Source organism: Heterodontus francisci, chromosome 8 (genome assembly GCF_036365525.1).
Source record: "Heterodontus francisci isolate sHetFra1 chromosome 8, sHetFra1.hap1, whole genome shotgun sequence".
Lineage (NCBI taxonomy): Eukaryota > Metazoa > Chordata > Chondrichthyes > Heterodontiformes > Heterodontidae > Heterodontus > Heterodontus francisci.
In genome coordinates this window covers 102,373,405-102,395,329 of record NC_090378.1, presented here as the reverse complement: position 1 = coordinate 102,395,329, position 21,925 = coordinate 102,373,405, and the positions used below count along the sequence as shown (strand labels likewise).

Sequence of the window (21,925 nt, the reverse complement as noted above, 5' to 3'; positions counted from 1 at the left end):
ATGAAACTCACCTAAAAGAAGCATCGTTTAGCAAGAGAAGATCAAGTCCTCTGGACTTTCTAGCCATTTTTTCTTGAAGCAGATCTTTAAAAAATAAATCTTTAGCAAAGAAACTATCTAAAATAGACTGGAAGCCAAGAGAATTAGATTATTTCAAGGAAGTTCTTCACCCAAGTTTTCAATATTAGTTGATAATTGTTTCTCAAATAAATTAGGAAAAAATACAGCATAATAAATAATAATTTTCCACCTTGATATTACTGCTTCAATTACAGTTTATCATTAGAGGACATATTCTTTTTCTTCTTTTGGGCCTCCTTATCTCGAGAGACAATGGATACGCGCCTGGAGGTGGTCAGTGGTTTGTGAAGCAGCGCCTGGAGTGGCTATAAAGGCCAATTCTGGAGTGACAGGCTCTTCCACAGGTGCTGCAGAGAAATTTGTTTGTTGGGGCTGTTGCACAGTTGGCTCTCCCCTTGCGCCTCTGTCTTTTTTCCTGCCAACTACTAAGTCTCTTCGACTCGCCACAATTTAGCCCTGTCTTTATGGCTGCCCGCCAGCTCTGGCGAATGCTGGCAACTGACTCCCATGACTTGTGATCAATGTCACACGATTTCATGTCGCGTTTGCAGACGTCTTTATAACGGAGACATGGACGGCCGGTGGGTCTGATACCAGTGGCGAGCTCGCTGTACAATGTGTCTTTGGGGATCATGCCATCTTCCATGCGGCTCACATGGCCAAGCCATCTCAAGCGCCGCTGACTCAGTAGTGTGTATAAGCTGGGGGTGTTGGCCGCTTCAAGGACTTCTGTGTTGGAGATATAGTCCTGCCACCTGATGCCAAGTATTCTCCGAAGGCAGCGAAGATGGAATGAATTGAGACGTCGCTCTTGGCTGGCATACGTTGTCCAGGCCTCGCTGCCGTAGAGCAAGGTACTGAGGACACAGGCCTGATACACTCGGACTTTTGTGTTCCGTGTCAGTGCGCCATTTTCCCACACTCTCTTGGCCAGTCTGGACATAGCAGTGGAAGCCTTACCCATGCGCTTGTTGATTTCTGCATCTAGAGACAGGTTACTGGTGATAGTTGAGCCTAGGTAGGTGAACTCTTGAACCACTTCCAGAGCGTGGTCGCCAATATTGATGGATGGAGCATTTCTGACATCCTGCCCCATGATGTTCGTTTTCTTGAGGCTGATGGTTAGGCCAAATTCATTGCAGGCAGACGCAAACCTGTCGATGAGACTCTGCAGGCACTCTTCAGTGTGAGATGTTAAAGCAGCATCGTCAGCAAAGAGGAGTTCTCTGATGAGGACTTTCCGTACTTTGGACTTCGCTCTTAGACGGGCAAGGTTGAACAACCTGCCCCCTGATCTTGTGTGGAGGAAAATTCCTTCTTCAGAGGATTTGAACGCATGTGAAAGCAGCAGGGAGAAGAAAATCCCAAAAAGTGTGGGTGCGAGAACACAGCCCTGTTTCACACCACTCAGGATAGGAAAGGGCTCTGATGAGGAGCCACCATGTTGAATTGTGCCTTTCATATTGTCATGGAATGAGGTGATGATACTTAGTAGTTTTGGTGGACATCCGATCTTTTCTAGTAGTCTGAAAAGACCACGTCTGCTGACGAGGTCAAAGGCTTTGGTGAGATCAATGAAAGCAATGTAGAGGGGCATCTGTTGTTCACGGCATTTCTCCTGTATCTGACGAAGGGAGAACAGCATGTCAATAGTCGATCTCTCTGCACGAAAGCCACACTGTGCCTCAGGGTAGACGCGCTCGGCCAGCTTCTGGAGCCTGTTCAGAGCGACTCGAGCAAAGACTTTCCCCACTATGCTGAGCAGGGAGATTCCACGGTAGTTGTTGCAGTCACCGCGGTCACCTTTGTTTTTATAGAGGGTGATGATGTTGGCATCGCGCATGTCCTGGGGTACTGCTCCCTCGTCCCAGCACAGGCATAGCAGTTCATGTAGTGCTGAGAGTATAGCAGGCTTGGCACTCTTGATTATTTCAGGGGTAATGCTGTCCTTCCCAGGGGCTTTTCCGCTGGCTAGGGAATCAATGGCATCACTGAGTTCCGATTTGGTTGGCTGTATGTCCAGCTCATCCATGACTGGTAGAGGCTGGGCTGCATTGAGGGCAGTCTCAGTGACAGCATTCTCCCTGGAGTACAGTTCTAGGTAGTGCTCAACCCAGCGGTCCATCTGTTCAAGATGGCTCCTGGGCTGGAAGCTCCCTAGCTGTTCAACTCTATCCATGGCCATCTGCTCCCATCCCTAACGTTTTCTCCCCCAATCTGCCCTCTTAAACTGTTTAAATTCCCCTGGCTCTTTAAATCAGTTCATTTTAGCCCTATCTAAAAGTTAACAGTTAGTTTAGTGTATGTTACCTGGGTCCACTGCCCTCCCCCAGCCACACCTGCTCTTTGTTTTCTCAATGAAATTGATCCGGATGAAACTGACGAGCACAGCTGCCGATACTTCAATCTCCGATCCTGCTGTCTTCACAGTCCAGAGTGTCTGCAGCCACGGCATGCGGTAAGTCCATTGAGGTGAAGAAGGAGCTGCGGGACCCGAGAGAAGTCCTGTGAAAAGGTGCCCCGAACACCCAAAACATCCACGAACGGCCCCCCCGGCCGCAACTTCAAAGCGCCCACGGGAGATGGCTCGGAGAGCATCTGCAGCGCACTGTCGGCAATGCTGCATGCCTTTATTTAAACCACTGCAAAAAAAAAAAACCCTTAGCAAATGTAATCACCTCTAAGTCTGCCAAATGATGCTTCACCTCCCGAAGGACGTGGATGAGCTTTCCGGACGTCGATGGTGGGCACAGTCTGCCTGCTTCAATGGGTGCTTGGAGCTCAGGGTCATTGCCCGAAAGGTGGACTGATACACCGCACCAAACAACATGAAAAAAGGAAAGAAGGTACCAGCCCTTCGCTTTGCAAGCTGGAACGTCAGAACTATGTGTCCTGGCCTGTCGGAAGACCTTACACAAATCAACGATTCTCGGAAGACCGCCATCATTAACAACGAGCTCAGTAGATTCAATGTGGACATTGCAGCACTTCAGGAGACTCGCCTCCCCGCGAGTGGCTCTCTAGCAGAGCAAGACTACACCTTCTTCTGGCAGGGCAGGGATCCTGAAGAACCAAGACAGCATGGAGTGGGCTTCGCCATCAGAAACTCCTTGCTCAGCATGATAGAGCCTCCCTCAAATGGCTCGGAACGCATACTGTCCATCCGACTGCTCACCACCTCTGGTCCAGTACACCTACTCAGCATCTATGCTCCAACACTCTGCTCCGCACCTGAAGCTAAAGACCAGTTCTATGAACAACTCCATAACATCATTAGCAGCATCCCCAACACCTAACACCTATTCCTGCTGGGGGACTTTAATGCCAGGGTTGGGGCCGACCATGACTCATGGCCCTCCTGCCTTGGGCGCTATGGCGTTGGAAGGATGAATGAGAACGGGCAGAGACTGCTTGAGTTGTGTACCTATCGTAACCTCTGCATCACCAACTCGTTCTTTCACACTAAACCCTGTCACCAGGTTTCATGGAGGCACCCAAGATCACGTCGTTGGCACCAGCTAGACCTCATTGTCACAAGGCGAGCCGCCTTAAACAGTGTTCAAATCACACGCAGCTTCCACAGTGCGGACTGCGACACCGACCACTCCCTGGTGTGCAGCAAGGTTAGACTCAGACCAAAGAAGTTGCATCATTCCAAGCAGAAGGGCCACCCGCGCATCAACACGAGCAGAATTTCTCACCCACAGCTGTTACAAAAATTTCTAAATTCACTTGTAACAGCCCTTCAAAACACTCCCACAGGGGATGCTGAGACCAAGTGGGCCCACATCAGAGACGCCATCTATGAGTCAGCTTTGACCACCTACGGCAAAAGTGCGAAGAGAAATGCAGACTGGTTTCAATCTCATAATGAAGAGCTGGAACCTGTCATAGCCGCTAAGCGCATTGCACTTTTGAACTACAAGAAAGCCCCCAGCGATTTAACATCCGCAGCACTTAAAGCAGCCAGAAGTACTGCACAAAGAACAGCTAGGCGTTGCGCAAACGACTACTGGCAACACCTATGCAGTCATATTCAGCTGGCCTCAGACACCGGAAACATCAGAGGAATGTATGATGGCATGAAGAGAGCTCTTGGGCCAACCATCAAGAAGATCACCCCCCTCAAATCTAAATCGGGGGACATAGAGGACATATAAACATATCAAAGGAACATGAATATTGTGGTATTCCATAGAGATCTAATTCAATTTCTTCATTATGTGGAAGTAAAATGTAAAATGCAAATGAAAAATCCCCAGTGAAAGATCTCTGCAGAGATAAGTGAGAACTAAAGATCATTTGGTAAATGAAAAATCAATTTTTAAATGCCCAGGAATTAAACTGTCACAGTTTACTCAGTCATCTGAATTTCAGGCACGCAGGGTAATTGCTGCAATTTTTCTGGCCTGTCCTACAAGTGCCAGAAAACACATTCCTGTCCAACATTGCTTTATACATAATTTAACATGAGTTTGACCTATGTTGGGGGTCTTTTGCTTCTAACTAAGCTCTGCTCCAGTCAAACATAAAGAGTTTGCACTTCAAGTCACCAAGGGCCAATATGAACAAAAAGAGTGGATAAAAGGAAAACAAACTCATGTTTAATGACCCATGCTTTAACATTTAGATACTAACAGACTTCAAGTTAGCTTATTTAGAAATGTATATATATATATGGTCCCTTGGGATTTTGCTGCCTCGAGTCTAGGAAAATAACACCTTTGGCTCCTTACAAGGCTAAGCTGGTTCGTTACTCCCATTGTGGAGCCAAGACATATAGATTAGGAAAGTTCCATGTTCTATTCCCTGCCTGTGTAAAGTTATTTGATGTCAGACAGAATGGGGATATAATATCATTATCATCAGTGCCTTTAGGCACAGGAGGGACAAAGAAAACAGATGGGGTTACCATGCTGACTGAATATCACAGACCTCTTGCTTGAAAATGCACTTGAGTGAAGAGCATTAGTCTTGTCTGCGATGGGTGAAAAGCCACAACTTACTCACTGTCTAGGCTTGCACAGCATGAATGTCCACTTGTTGAAGTCACCCATGGAATCATACCCTAGCATCTTTGGGGCCAGCACAGGGAATTGGTGGGGTGAAGGGAGGGAGAAAGGGAGAAAGAAAGGATTGTGTGGAAATCAAGAGATGTTTGTGCAGTGCCACAGGGGAATCACTCAGTAAGACAGAGGATATAGTCTCTCTTTCAACTGTCTTTTGGCTTTGCATTGTTGTTTTCCCCTCTCTCTCTGCCTCCCTTGTCTCCTCTTCTATTTCTCCTGGCCTTTTATTATATCTTCTTTCATTTTAGCAGCAGGTAGTGGGTGGATTGACATTATTGGGGAAGAAACCGCCAAGGGCTGCAGGCTCCATTTTACATTGGGGTTGCTCCTTTCCCATCCCCTCTCCCAGCACTTGTGCATCATCCAACCCCTCACTTCCATTGTGTCCTGTACACCCATGCCTTTGTCCATGTCCTGCCACCCATTCACTCCCATTGCTACCCTTACCCCATCCCTTTTGAACTACCTGTTCAACTGTATATCCTCTCCTGTTTTGATCTTCTGCCATTCAACACCTCCTTAATTCTCCATGTACCCCCCGAATAACCCCTTCAAGGGCAGGTGGGAAGAGTCCAGAGGCCAATCAACCTTCCTTTCGTTTAATTTTTGGGAAGTTTTAATTTATTCTCAGATTTCAATTTATTGTTCTTATTTCAAGATTCAACTTTTTTTTTGAAAAATAAACTAAAAATTGGATAAGGAAATACACCATCTCACTCTCTTTCTAAGCTTAATATACCTTTAGTGGTTTATGGAACAGAAAACAAAGGCTACAGTAGGCATGCAATCACTCATCGTTTATTTGGTTGGTCTATCTCTATGACACACACACACACACAGACACACACAATATAAAATTTACCCAAACAAATCTTTTGAAATTTGTCATCTAGCTTTCATCAAATAATTTTTCAAAAATGACTGAGAAGAATCGTTTAAAACTAAATATATTTCTGCCCATTGAGCAGTCTCAGCATTTATGGTGTACTCAATTTGCAGTTACTCACAGCACAAATAGAAAGTCCAGCCCCAGTTTGTGGGAGAGACTGAAGCCTTCAAAAAAACAGGCACTGACAGACACAAAAATAAATTTGTGATTTTCCTCAGCAACTGAAATTACCAGTGTCAAAAATTAAGTTTTAAACAAAACATATTTCATAATAACATGATCACATTTATCAATTTAACCTTTGTATCTATTAAAGCATTTTGTCTGATTTATGAGGAAAAGATAATACATTGTTGAGTTCAGATTAATATTTGGAACTTACATCACCTAGTGACATGACAAGGAATTATGAAAGGGAAGTAAGGACATTTTTTTCCTCTGGAAGGTTCCAATAGAAAATGTTTACATTGTAGTTTTGAATGGGTTTTTAGTTATGTGTAAGCATTTAATATATTGTGAGTAAATAAAATCCATAAATGGAACATGTTTTCTGTTCTGCATATGTCTCAGCATTTCAAAGTTACACCAAATCTTTGCAGATGCATGAAAGCAACTCAGTGTTGTTTTCTTACTGTGTTAAACATGTTCTGTCATTGGTACTCTTTCTATGGTGGCTCATTGCTCATATATCCAATTTCATGATCAATTGAATAATTACATTACAATAGCCTTGATTGATCTGTCAGGGATTAAATCAATCTCATTATATTCATCAAGTAAGTATTTAACCCCTTGAGCAATGAGATGGATACTTGCCTAATTGACAAATTAGCTGGTTCTATATTAAAACACTCTGACTAACTAATTGGGTACATATTGGATATCTGAAACAATTTGCTCTTTTCTATTGGGATATTGGGTGGAAAAATAACATGATATCCTATGCAATTGACCGTGTTAGTTTTTTGTGCATGGCTGAGTCCAATCCTATCCTCAAATTATGAATATACATACATGTAAGCACGTACACACACATATGCACATATTAAGGAGACCACTTAGGTAGGAGTGCCTGCAGAGTCTCATCGACAGGTTTGCGGCTGCCTGCAATGAATTTGGCCTAACCATCACCTTCAAGAAAACGAACATCATGGGGCAGGACGTCAGAAATGCTCCTTCCATCAATATTGGCGACCACGCTCTGGAAGTGGTTCAAGAGTTCACCTACCTAGGCTCAACTATCACCAGTAACCTGTCTCTAGATGCAGAAATCAACAAGCGCATGGGTAAGGCTTCCACTGCTATGTCCAGACTGGCCAAGAGAATGTGGGAAAATGGCGCACTGACACGGAACACAAAAGTCCGAGTGTATCAGGCCTGTGTCCTCAGTACCTTGCTCTATGGCAGCGAGGCCTGGACAACGTATGCCAGCCAAGAGCGAGGTCTCAATTCATTCCATCTTCGCTGCCTCCGGAGAATACTTGGCATCAGGTGGCAGGACCGTATCTCCAACACAGAAGTCCTCAAAGCAGCCAACATCCCCAGCTTGTACACACTACTGAGTCAGCGGCGCTTGAGATGGCTTGGCCATGTGAGCCGCATGGAAGATGGGAGGATCCCCAAAGACACATTGTACAGCGAGCTCGCCACTGGTATCAGACCCACCGGCCGTCCATGTCTCCGCTATAAAGACGTCTGCAAACGCGACATGAAATCCTGTGACATTGATCACAAGTCGTGGGAGTCAGTTGCCAGCGTTTGCCAGAGTTGGCGGGCAGCCATAAAGACAGGGCTAAAATGTGGCGAGTCGAAGAGACTTAGTAGTTGGCAGGAAAAAAGACAGAGGCGCAAGGGGAGAGCCAACTGTGTAACAGCCCCGAAAAACAAATTTCTCTGCAGCACCTGTGGAAGAGCCTGTCACTCTAGAATTTGCCTTTATAGCCACTCCAGGCACTGCTTCATAAACCACTGACCACCTCCAGGCACGTATCCATTGTCTCTCGAGATAAGGAGGCCTAAAAGAAAGAAACTTAGGTAGGAACATTTCTGATGGCAATGAGATTAGAACCAGCTTGAAAACCTAATGAATTGCTGGTGGACCACAGACGACCTCCCTAAACAGTAGTGCCACTCCTAAAAGGAGGTTTCTCAAAAGCTGACATTAATTGTGACCTCATGCTTCCTGGTTGTGCATCATTTATTGGGAGATGGAACAGACAGTCTTGGTAAAGTGTGAAATGAAGTTTACAAAGGGTGCCTGTTCCATTTACAATCATAACACTAACCTAATATCTAATGTATTCTCCAGCTACTCCATTACCAACAAATCAAATATGGTTCTGGGATGATCATTGTGTAAGATTAATGTAATCACTGTGAACACAAGGAGTACGATCCCCATGTGTTACTGTAATCTTTGCTTGCAAGTATATCATCCCCATTGTAAAATATTGCACAGCACTGATTCTCACTTTTCTCATTGCTAAACTTTTCCCACCACCATAATTTGACATTTAATAGAGAACAATTTATTAACTGAAAAATTTAGATTGCACCATAATTCTAGATCACAGTTTCTCAGTGTCACTCCTTCAATCGCCTATCTCATAGGTGGCACAGTGGCGCAGTGGTTAGCACCGCAGCCTCACAGCTCCAGTGACCCGGGTTCAATTCTGGGTACTGCCTGTGCGGAGTTTACAAGTTCTCCGTGTCTGCATGGGTTTTCGCCGGGTGCTCCGGTTTCCTCCCACAGCCAAAGACTTGCAGGTTGATAGGTAAATTGGCCATTATAAAAAAAAAAAATTGCCCCTAGTATAGGTAGGTGGTAGGGGAATATAGGGAAGGTGGGGATGTGGTAGGAATATGGGATTAGTGTAGGATTAGTATTAGATTGATGGTCGGCACAGACTCGGTGGGCCGAAGGGCCTGTTTCAGTGCTGTAGCTCTAAATAAATAAATAAATCATTCATAGCCTGTAGTCTCCATTTTCAGCACCTAAGGTATTGTTCATGGCTGATCTGGGTTCAGAAGCACAGTTGTGCTCTTTTGGCTTTTTCCATTGTCAGTGGAAGATGATACGATCTGTGCAAGAGACAGAACAGCATAAAAGGGAACTAATTTTCTCTTGAAGGGTGGAAGATGCAGCTAAAGTAAAGAATGCCTAGTCCAATTTAACTGACAGACTGAATGCACCAGTTGAGTCATGTACCCAATAAGAGATTCAGTTTTGTCCTAGCACACCCATAACTCAACACTGGCATTTTCTTACTGTAAAGCATAAATGGGATCATACATCAGCATTTATTGACAGTACACATCTTTCTACCACATCGATATTAGGAGTTCGACAGGATAGGTAACATTTGAGTGAAATATCGTAACCAACATGTTGCAGTATAATAGCACACAACGAAATGTTACTTAATAACTCTTCACATTGCAGAACATAATGCAGTATTGTTAATGTTGTTAATGTAAAATAACAATATTACTTAGCACTGCTCTATTAATAGCAATCTTGTGTGAGAATCAGAAGTTTGAGAGTTCAAAACGACCACCATCTTCTCATGGGCAATTCGGGATGGGCAATAAATACTGGCCAGGCCAGCGACACCCACATCCCGTGAAAGAATAAAAAAAACTATCTGCTTCAGCATATAATCTAGACTGACAATTCAGTGCAGCACTGCTTTATCTGAATTACTGCCTTTTGAATCAGACCTGTCTATCTGTTCGTGTGGATGCAACAAATCCCATTGGTACAATTTGAAGAATAGTTCTCCAGGTTAAAATTGCTCCCTCAGCAACTACCAAAAATTGTTAATCATTTGTCGTTTGCAAGAACTTGCTATGTGCAAATTGGCTGCCATGCATGCTTTCATTACAAGCGATTGTACTTCAACTTTATCACTGGACTAGTAATCCAGAGGCCCAGGCAAATGCTCTGGGGACATGGGTTCGAATCCCACCACGGCAGATGGTGAAATTTGAATTCAATCAAAAAAAATCTGGAATTGAAAGCTAGCCTAATGGCGACCATCAAACCATGGTCGATCGTCATGAAAACCCATCTGGTTCACTAATGTCCTTTAGGGAAAGGAAATCTGCCGTCCTTACCTGGTCTGGCTTACATGTGACTCCAGACCCAGCGCAATGTGGTTGACTCTTAAATTCCCTCTGAAATGGCCCAGCAAGGCACTCAGTTGTATCTAACCACTACAAAGTCTAAGAAACATTGCAAGGACTGCAGCGGTTAAAGAAGGCAGCTTATCACCACCTTCTCAAGGGCAATTAGGGATGGGCAATAAATGCTGGCCGAACCAGCGACACCCACATCCCATGAACAATAAAAAAGTAATCAACTGTTCATTAGAGCATTATTGGATCTCCTGGCTATGTGATAACATGCGATCTAATTGCAAATTCCTTCTTTACATCACTATATATATATATTTTTTTTTTTAAATCCCCATCTTGGGCAGGGGCATGTGTGTAATATAGCTGAACACTGGTACCATTAGAAGACAGGAGCTTTTGACTTGAGGACAAATAAAATTCTAATGGATAGCACCATTGAAATTACTGAGCACAGATGCAGTGTCCAGAATACAATCTTTCTCTTGACGAGAAGTGTTTAAAATTACGATGGGATGGAGCAGGATGGATAACAGACTGTTTCCAGCAGTTGAGGGGTGTAGAATGTGAGCCCATAGATACATGATTAAATATATGAGATGCAAAGCAGGAAGGAGTGAAACTTCTTCCAACAGCCAGTTGTGAGGCTATGGAATGGAATTCATTTGCAGGCTAATGATTGAGGCAAAAACAATGCCAACATTCAAGATTTGAACAGGTGGATGAATGAAAAGAGGTTAAAAAGATTATGGGAGCCGGACAGTTAAATGTTATTAGGGCTATTTGATCTATTTAGAGATACAGCACTGAAACAGGCCCTTCGGCCCACCGAGTCTGTGCTGACCATCAACCACCCATTTATACTAATCCTACAGTAATCCCATATTCCTACCACATCCCCACCTATCCCTATACTTCCCTATCAATAACCTATACTAGGGACAATTTATAATGGCCAATTTACCTATCAACCTGCAAGTCTTTGGCATGTGGGAGGAAACCGGAGCACCCGGAGGAAACCCACGCAGACACAGGGAGAACTTGCAAACTCCACACAGGCAGTACCCAGAATTGAACCCGGGTCGCTGGAGCTGTGAGGCTGCGGTGCTAACCACTGCGCCACTGTCTCATGAGGAATAAATGCTGACACAGACTGATCCGGCTGAATGATCTGCTTCCCCATTGTAACTTCGAAGTCTTTCTACATTTGTATGATGGAGTGTGAACCCATTGGGATTAAAGGCCTGCTACCCAACCCAAACCCGACGGGACCCGATGACATGTATCGGGCTCGGGTGCCATGGGTCGCTCTTCCGGGTGCAGCTTTCAGGCTTGGGCTGGGTCGAGCCGGGTGTGGATTGGACACACACAGTACTACCTTTTGCTCTGCTGGGAGGAAAAGGGAAGTTGAGTAAGTAAGCATCAACATTTGAAAAGCCTGCCTGCATCCGGACTCCACAGACTCTGAGTCTGCGCAGTGAGCGTCTCTATGATGTCATTGCACTCATGCTGCAGCTTCCTTCCATTCCATCCATCCAAAAATGGTAAGTGAGTGCACTATGAATGTAAAACGAATGCTGTCAACTGGAGAAAGTGAACATTCCAGTGGTTGGGTTGGGTCGGGTCGGGTCGGGTCCAATGTGGTTCTATCGGGTTCATGTCGGGTTTTTTTTTCCAGACCTGAGCAGGCCTTTAACTGGGATAAGACATGGCAGAATAAGGAAGCCGAGATAGTGGGGAGCTATGTAGAGAATGACTTGAGCAGAAGAGCAACAAGATAGCTGCAGAGGCTGTCAGAGGGGAAATCACGGCATATTCCAAAGCACAGATTAACTGATCATTCATCTCATTGCTGCTACTGCTCCACCTCTGGCACAGAATGGCTTCCAATATTCTCTACATGGTAGTCACTGTGTTTTGAGATGCTTTGACTTGACATTATAAGACACCTTATAAAGTGTAATTCTTTTTCCTGCACTGGTATTTTTGCCAGTCTGGTCATGGCAACTATCTTTAAACAACAGACATAGAAACATTTTTCTTTAAATGAGAGTTAATGTGAAAATAACAACAGACAATTGTGGTGTGCTCACAAGATTCGATGCTTCCCTCTCCTAGACATCCTGAAGGATGAGAAAAACACTTCTCTGCAAAACATTCCTTCTGTGAAAAGTAATGATTAAAATGAACAAGTGTGTAATGAACAGTACAACCATTGAACAAATGAATTTTTCTTTGTTCTTGCAAGAAGGCATGGGGCTATTTTCAAAATGTTCTCATGAAGGTAATGAGATTGGTGAGCTGGGAGCATGCTATACAAGGACATTGGGTAGGAGCTGGGAAAATTAGATCACCCTGCGTTAAGTAGAGCAACAAGGTGCAGTGAGGCAAAGCTGTGCACCATCACTCTGAAGACTGGTGTTCACTCAAGGAAGGAATAGCAACTTGGAAAGGCCCATGCAGAAAATAAAAGCTGGGGCTTTTATCAGGTGCTATAATGGGCCTCAGTACTTCTGGGCTAGGAGGAATTAAAACAAAAACTATAAATCAAAACTATAAATCGAGCAGTTCTCTGCTCCAGAACTTGACTGAAAAGTGCACTTGAAAAAGTTGAGCAAGAACAGGCTCAAGATCATTTGCAATGCATCCATAGTCAAATAATCTACCAACACTAACTGACTGCACTTAGGCTTTAAAAAGAATAGGCACTTGGAAGAAGTTTATTTTGTAGGAAGAACGAGGAGAGGCAATGTAAATTAAAGGGTATAATTCTAAAGGGGGTGCAAGAGCAGAGGGACCTGGAGGTACATGTGCACAATCATTGAAGGTTGCAGGGCAGGTTGAGAAAGCTTTTAATAAAGCAGATGGGACCCTGGGCTTTATAAATAGAGTACAAAAATGAGAAAGTTATGATAAACCTCTGGAAAACACTGGTTCGGCCTCAACTGGAGAATTGTGTCCAGTCTTGGGCAATCACACTTAAGGGAGGATGTTAAGGCATTAGAGAAGATGCAGAAAAGATTCATGAGATCCAGGGATGAGGAACTTCAGTTATGTGGATAGATTGGAGAAACTGCATCAGTCCACCTTGGAGAAAAGAAGATTAAGAGGAGATTTGATAGAGGTGTTCAAAATTATAAGGGAGCTGGACAGAATAGAGAGGGAGAAACAGTTCCCACTGTCTGAAGGATCTAAACCAGAGGACTCCGATTTATGGCGATTGACAAAAGAAGCAACAGTGACATTAGGAAAAATCTCTTTATAGTGAGTGGTTAGGATTTGGAATGCACTGCCTACGGGTGTGGTGGAGGCAGATGCAATCAAGGCTGTCAAAAGAGAACTGGATAATTATCTGAAGAGAAAGAATTTGCAGGCTATAGAGAAAAGGCAGGAGTGGGACTAGGTGAGTTGCTCTTGCAGAGAGCCAGCACAGACACGATAGGCCAAATGTCCTCCTTCTGTGTTATAACCATTCAATGATTCTAAGTTTTGAAGTTACATGGCCCTGCTAGAACCATAACTCAGCAAAAAAAGTTTCTACCATCAAGAGAGGTAGCTGGTAGGGCTAAGCAGGAGAAAGTTGAATGAATAAATAAAAAGAAAAGACGTTTTATAGGCCTTTTATAGCTTAAATAAATTATAGTCATTTAACCAAAATAAAAGCAATATTTAAGCTGTTTATTAGGGGCAAATGCATGTAATGCTGAATATTTCTGTATTAGTCAGCACTTACAGGACTCATCTTAGAAGCAAAACTTATTCCAGGCTTTATTGCCACCAACAGACTTAAGTCAACATAAGCCTAATGTCAATTTTTTGGTAGAGTAAGCAGAATGTCCCATGTACAATTACAGTTTATTTCAATTGATGCATCTTCAAACAATACAAATTAGATCAGGCAGCAGCATCGCTGGAATGTGCCATATGCCTAATGGCACTTAGAGTTATGTTGCATTTCCATAGTATTCTTGATGGACTCTTAAGAGAACATGAATGTTTGCACTGTATTTGCATAAAATAGAAGTGCATCTTAATATTCTGCAAGTCTAGTCACTCGCTGCATGAAAAACAGAGATAACCCAAGAACCAGAATTAAAGGGTGAGAAAGAGTCCTTTAGAAATTAAGACCATGGACTGCAACGGTTCAAGAGGTGGCTCACCACCACCTTCTCAAGGGTAATTAGGGATGGGCAACAAATGCTGGCCTAGCCAGTGACCCCCACATCCCGTGAAAGAATAAAAATAAATATTCGACTCCTGCAGGGAGACAAACCTTATGGTAGCCAATCGGCCACCCCATCCGATTTTCTTTCTCTACCTCAATGTACAAGGTGAAAATCACTCTGGGTGGGGCCCATTTTAAATCCCCGAGTGGAATTTCACCCCCGCCACTTCTTAGAAAGGAAGCCAGCAAGGAGAGGGTTGCAAGAAATATATACAGTTGGGAGCAAGGAGGGAAGTGAGAGAATTTTTTGTGGAGTAAGTAACCAGGAACAACCATGGCATGAACAAAATATATGATTCCAGGAGGACTAGACACATCTCTCCAGAGTGAAGGGTTTGGAGGATTATCATCACATGTTAGTTGAAAAGTAGAGTTGAAATTGAATGAAAATGATGGGTCATTTGGGCCAAATGGCCTTTTAACACAATGAGAAGTCTGATGGTTTTCGCAAGTGCGAAAACTGTGCATGATAGTTTGTCTGGCTTGTAGTAGGAAAAATACTGTGACACAAGACACAGAAGCGATGAGAAATTAATTTTTAGTTAAGCAATCAATAAATTGTACAAGCAAATAAGTATATTTGCAGACTTCACCACACTTTGTTCTCTTAGAAATTAGAAGTAGGCAAAATTACCCGCACTTCCTCTCAGAATCCACCCAAAGCAATATCCTAAGGAAAATGTAGTGGATCCTACCATTGAATCTCTTTCCCGAACACAAGCCTCATGCATTCTCCTTCCTACCACACACCTCCCCCTACCACACCCCAGCAAAATGGTAATGGCTGACAGCTCATTATCAATCAGGGAAAGCGCAGGGCTTGGTACGTGGTAGCGGCAAGTGAGAGGAGTGGCCCACAGGTAGGTGATAGCCACCACCAGACCATCTAAAGCATTCAGCAATTAAAGTTGAGCTTATTCCAAACCCTTTCTTAAACCTATGCGGTAGCATTTAGGGTGTTTCTGTCTCCTTAAATAGTAGTTCCACCCCGACAGTATTTACCTCATTGCAACAGATTACTCTCCCCAGCAATGGTATGCTCCCTCTACGGGTGGGATCCCCTCCTGCAAATGCAATCAACTTTAACGCAGGAAACTGAGTTGGAGTGTTCAGGCCAGTAGGCAGGAGTTCCATTCCAATCTACTTGTGGTAGGGGGAGTATTTGTGTCAAGACCTCAAAGGCTAAAGCATTTATCTGCAAGTGTTTATGATGAGCTGGTCATATTTCTCTTCCTTTAAATGCAAGTGTAACAGGAATCAGACTTGAAGAAAAAATGATTGGCATAATGTTAGTTGAGCTTGACCGAGTAATTATACGTGAAAACCAAGCAATTATTCTTTCACACATCTCCCTCAGGGCTGGTTATCAAACTTTCATAAGAAATTTCACTCAACAGGATCTTCCACAGTGTCGGACTCGAGATTGAGTTGGCACTACAGTTTGAGGACTACGGCTTTCATTTCAAAACCCAGGGAAGGCTCTGTAAAGAGCCTCCTAACATGGAGTGTGTCCTCCTGCTGCTCAGCATCACAGACACCCATTTTAGTTGTGGGTTCAAGTACAAATCTGCACTGGTCTTTCTCCTGGCAAGAGGCATTCAGAAGTTTCTTCCAGCTCCTTTGTGGCTTCCTGTATCAAGTCAGTTATTGTGGAAGTGGTGAACTGACCTGCAAAAAGAGAGGAGACAATTTAACATTCACGGACACTGAACTCTGGAATGGTTCTTTTATTGTTTGCAATATGGCTAATGTGCAGTTACAGTGTGCCTTAAACAAATGAAGGAAATAGGACATTATCAGCCAAGGACCTGCAAAACTTTATTACATATTGTTGCATGAACGCACTCATGGCATTTAATGATCATACAATGAGAATATGCATTCTTAATTGCAAATGACTTGAAAATTCTTATATCACTTACCATGTTTCACAGGAGCCCTGGGAGGAGCAGGTGCTGTGGTTACTGTGCTTCAGTAGGAATATCTGCACAAATGATATTCTGCAGCCTTGTCAACCATTCTCTTGGTAGCCTTTTGTAGTCAGATGGCTTAGATCTTTCAGCCATGCTCCAATTTACACCTTGCAGAATGTTTTTCAGGACAATCACAGATATTCCTGTGCCCTTTGGGGTAAATGACTCACTCTGCTAATAATGCCAGCCTGTACTTTAGCAGTCATACTATGATCTACTGCTTAAAATAAGATTCTGCACCCCCACTTTTTTCTGTACTGAGCAATTAAGCACGATCTGTTTTGGCTTCTCGTGTAGTTTCTTCACCAGTTTCTTCACCAGGGAAGTTGAAGATGGGGTATGATCTGTTCAGTGTAAATTGAGTGAAGTTAATGGCTGGAATTCAGTGCTACCCGGCGGTGCCATGGTCCGGGAGGTGGAAGTGGGTGCCGAAGGCGCTCCTGCTCCCCGCTCAACTGCCGCCGCAATTGAGCGCTAGCTAACCAATTAGTGTCTCACCGATGGACTTTTGAATGGAAAAGGCATGCGCGGATGGGAAGGTCAATGTCAGCGGGGGCGGAGAAAGAGCCGGAAGAAGGTGCTGACAAATATTTAAAAGGTCTGTCAGCACACTTAGCGGCTCTGAGAAGGCGACTTGTTTCTCAGAGCACAGTTGGAGGAGCAAGAGTGACATCGCTGACACATACAGCAGGCTGAGGGGAACAAGCGCTGTCCTCTGACTGAAAGGGGTGTCACACTGGACCTTGTCAGAAACCAAACTGAGACCTTGGTGGACTAGAACCCACTTGCGGTAATGGCAGAGGGAAGCAATCGGGTGGCCCCATGGTTCACTGATGACTGCCTGCATGTCCTCCTCCAGGCGGCTGAGGCAAGGCAAGAGATCCCCTTCCCACCAGAAAGAAGGAGGAGGCCTCGCCAGATCAGCAGGAAGGCCTGCATGGAGGTTGCGGAGACGTCAGCAGGACATAGATCCAATGCCGTACACGGGTCAACGACCTTCTCCACTCTGCCAGGGTAAGGGGCATGTTTCAGTCTTTGTTTCTTTGTACTCATATGGGTGGGTATCCAGGTGTTGATGCTGCAAAGTGGAAGCCATCCATCTAGAGTGAATCGCTGCAGCCTTGTAATGGGGCATATGCCGGGCACCTCTGAGCCACACAAGGGACCAGAAGTGTGCCAACCTTACACTTGAATGGCAATGGTTCCAGAGGCAGCATTCAGCAAGAGGGATGATGGGTGCTCCTTCAAGTCAAGTAACTGAAATGATTGTCATGTGTCTCCACAGAACAAGAGAGCCCAGAATGCCCGTGAGAAGGCACAGACCAGTGGAGGAGTGGCAATCCTTGCCATTATCACTGCTGTGGAGGAGGAGGCATTGCTACTTGCTGGAGAGGACAGAGGTCAGTCAGTTGATGATGGTGAGGCTGAGCACCTGGCCAGGAGGGCGAGTTCCCCAGAATGCGGGCGGGCGGGTGGGGTGGCTCAAGCAATGAAGGTTGTTTGCGCATTCAAACTCACAGACATGTGGCCACACTGCAGTCAATGACATGTCCTTCAGTCCGGAGAGTCGCTCACACCTGATCATTCTGTTTTCCCCTGCAGGTGAAGTGCAGCTGTCAGCATCTCCGGGGCACATCCGTCTACTGCTGAGGAGATGGAGGGGACCTCAGAGGGTGCAGCGTCACATCCTTTCCCCATACCAAGCACCAGCTCTGATACAGTCACCTCAGTTGGGCTGTTAGCATCCTCGGATTCGTGGTCACAACTTGGTTTCCAGGACCGCACAAGTGCCGGAGCAGCTGCCAGAGGCAGTATCGGCCAAACCCTCTGACACTCGGAGGACTGTGGACGGCCACGCTAGTGCTAAGCCCCATGCTGATGATGAGCCTGTGAGATCATCCATTCGGTGGGAGATGTTGCAGGTGCAGCATGAGGTGCATGGAGATCTGGTGGAGCTACCAGAGACGATGCATGCTCTGGCTCGGACTTTGGAGGTGTCCTTCCAGGTCATGAGTTCTGCACAGTCTCTGTCATCTGAGTGAGTGGCTTCTTCCATTGACAGATTGGCTACTACAGTGGAGAGCCAACTCCAGCAGGCCATCCAAAGCCTGCCGGAGATATGCACAGACTTGTACACCATCACAGTGTCAGTGAGCTCCATGTATCAGTGACAATGAGAGAGAGGGACGAAGCACCTGGGGTCACCTCCAGGTGCTCATCCCTCTCAGGTCAGCAGGGAGGCCCAATTGAACCTGGTGGGGGTACAGGAGCAACAGCAGTCTGAATCTGGGGGCTCCTCTTAAGGTGCTCTTAATGCGTACAGCGGCTTCTTGTTCCATCTGCCAGTGACACTAGCACCTCAGATTCCCAGGATGACAGAGGGTGGTCTTGAAACTGCTTAGGGTCACCTCAACATGCCAGGGCCCTTTCAGCCTCGGGCAGCCTAATCAGCCACCTGCCTCTGCTGTAGCTGGTAGCGAGGGGGATTTGACAGGCAGGAGCACTCAGAAAAACGTGAGGTTATCCATTTTGGTAGGAGGAATAGATGTGCAGAGTATTTGTTTAAATGGCAAGAGATTAAAAAGTGTAGATGTACAAAGGAACCTGGGTGTCCTCATCAATAAGTCGCTGAAAGTTAACATGCAGGTGCAGTAAACAATTAGGAAGGCTAATGATATGCTAGCATTTATTGGAAGAGGGTTTGAGTACAGGAGTAGTGAAGTCTTGCTTCAATTGTATAGAACCTTGGTTTGACCGCACCTGGAGTACTGTGTGCAGTTTTGTTCGGCTTACCTTAGGAAGGATATTATTACCATCGAGGGAGTGCAATGAAGGTTCTCCAGACTTGTTCCCGGGATGGTGGGACTGTCCTATGAAGAGAGATGGGGAAACTGGGCCTGTATTCTGTAGAGTCTCGAAGAATAAGAGGTTAACTCATTGAAACCTACAAAATACTTAAGGGATCGACGGGGTAGATGCAGCTAAGATGTTTCCCCTGGTTAGGGAGTCTAGAACCAGGGGACACAATTTCAAAATAAAGGGGAAGCCACTTAGGACAAAGATGAGGAGAGGGTTGTGAATCTTTGGAATTCTCTACTCCAGAGGGCTGTGGAAGCTCAGTCATTGAGTATGTTTAAAGCAGAGATTGAGAGATTTCTAAATTCAAATGATGTAATGGGATATGGGGATAGTGTGGGAAAAGGTATTGAAGTGGATGATCAGCCATGATCGTACTGAATGGCAGAGCAGACTTCATAGGCTTAAGGGCCTGCTCCTATGTTCCTATGGAAACGTTTTAAGAAATCACAGTAACTGCACTTAGGTTTCACTGGTGCGATTTTGAACCATGTTAATTTTTGTTCAACTTTCCATAAACTTGATCACATTTCTCATTTGGCTTATTTATGTCTCAAGTGATTGATGATGTATAAGGCGAACTTTTTCTTCTGGATGAGATGGAGACTTGGGAGAGGTGTACCACTGGGTCATGGTGAGTTAGAGGGAAAGGTGGGCCGTAGCAGCTGAGATTAGTGCCTGCAGGTGAGTGCTATTGGGCTTCCTGCAGATGTGAATGCCTGAATTCAGATTAACATGCATGGGTCAGGAACTTCAGGTCAGGGGAAACGCCCGAGTGTTAGAGCCTCCTGAGCCTCCCTTGCACCCAACTCCTGCAAACGTCCAACTGCTTCCCCAGGACGTTCAGGTGGCTGTGCCCTCTCCTCCTCCTCAAACCCTCCTCGTCTGAGTAAGCCTCGTGCTGAACAATTTTCTTGGCATCCAGTGCCTCCCCCCACTCTGTAATGCAAGATTATCTAAGGCACAGCAGACAACTATAATGCGAGATTCCCTTGTGGGCACCACCTGAGCAATCCAGGCACCTAAATCTCATCTCCAGAAAACTTATGGTCTGCTCAGTGGTGACTCTGATGGTCGCATGGCTCGCATTGTACCTTTGCTTCATTCCATGGGTTCCTCACAGGTGTCATCAACCATCGCTTCAGCGGGTAACCCCTGTCGCCAAGTAACCATCCTTCCGGGCACTCAGGAGGGCTGAGAAGTGTTGGCACCTGGGAGTTCTGGAGAATGAATGTGTTGTGACTGCTTCCTGGATAACTAGCACACACCTGCAATATACTCTTACAGTGGTCACAGTCAAGTTGCACAAGTGAAACCCCTTTCAATTAATGAAGGCCCCTGGCTGACCTGCAGGAGCTCTAATGATCACATGTGTACAGTCAATAATGCCTTGGACCATGGGGAACCCAGTGTTGATGGTGAAGCTTCTGGCTCTTGAGGCCTGACTGGCAGAATCAGTCTTGAGCTTGATGAACTTGTTGGTACTCCTGAATATGTCAGTTACCACCTTAATACAGTGCTGCACAGAGCGATACAGCAATACTGACAGCAATTTGCTCTTACAGTGTAACTCTGCTCTTCTAGGATGACAGTCTACAATACAAGTAAAAGACTGGATGAATATTTTGAGTTCTTGTGCATTTTCCCATAATGCCCATTATTCTGCTCTCATGATAAAAGCAGCACATGCCAGTGATCAGTAGAGCTACAGGAATGTGCATAAATAACCAGTCATTCAGTAGATGATAGATGGGTGAGTTGGTACACGGCTATGAAAATTAGTCTCACAGCAGGGCTTGCGCAATGTGGCAAGTTGATCAGAAGTTACAAAGTTCTGAGAGTCACTGCCAGCGTGGCCTTCAATGTATGACAGGTAGCTGGGAATTATAGGATTTTGAGAGTCTCTACCTGCAGAGCAATGAATTTATGACAGGCAACTGGCAGTGATGGGACTGTGGAAGTCACTGCCTGCAGGGCCCTGAATGTGTGATTGGGAGCTGGGAGTTATGAGGCTGTGGGAGTCACTACCAGCAAAGCAATGAATGTGTGACAGGTAGCTGAGAGTTATGGGACTGTTGAAGTCCCTGCCAGCTGTATGGTTATAGTGTAGCTAGTTCAGGATTGTGCAAGTAACTCTGATAGCAGGGTTCTCATGTTCGAACAGCCATAATCTGTTGGTCTGTTGGGCGAGTGAATAAGTTACCTGACATGACGTTTTCCATTGGTATTTATAAAAGCAAATATTTTTTGTGAAGGTGTGCTTTGTCATTATAAGGGTGTAACTCACAAAATTGCTACAGTTAAATCCTGAAATATGTTTATGAACCAGATAAACTTAAGCTGCATTATTTAATGAAGACAAACTATACCAAGGTGAGTATCATGTTACCCTCTTTCTTTTTTTTCTTTATTTTCTTTTGGGCCTCCTTATCTCGAGAGACAATGGATACGCGCCTGGAGGTGGTCAGTGGTTTGTGAAGCAGCGCCTGGAGTGGCTATAAAGGCCAATTCTGGAGTGACAGGCTCTTCCACAGGTGCTGCAGAGAAATTTGTTTGTTGGGGCTGTTGCACAGTTGGCTCTCCCCTTGCGCCTCTGTCTTTTTTCCTGCCAACTACTAAGTCTCTTCGACTCGCCACAATTTAGCCCTGTCTTTATGGCTGCCCGCCAGCTCTGGCGAATGCTGGCAACTGACTCCCA

The 21,925-nt window shown here is 45.0% G+C and overlaps 1 protein-coding gene across 1 annotated transcript in view; it reads right to left on the bottom strand.

Annotated features, from left to right (window-relative positions):
• astn1 (astrotactin 1) overlaps nucleotides 1–21,925 on the bottom strand; it is a 2,863,484-nt gene that overhangs the window by 2,468,553 nt on the left and 373,006 nt on the right. The window lies entirely within an intron of this gene.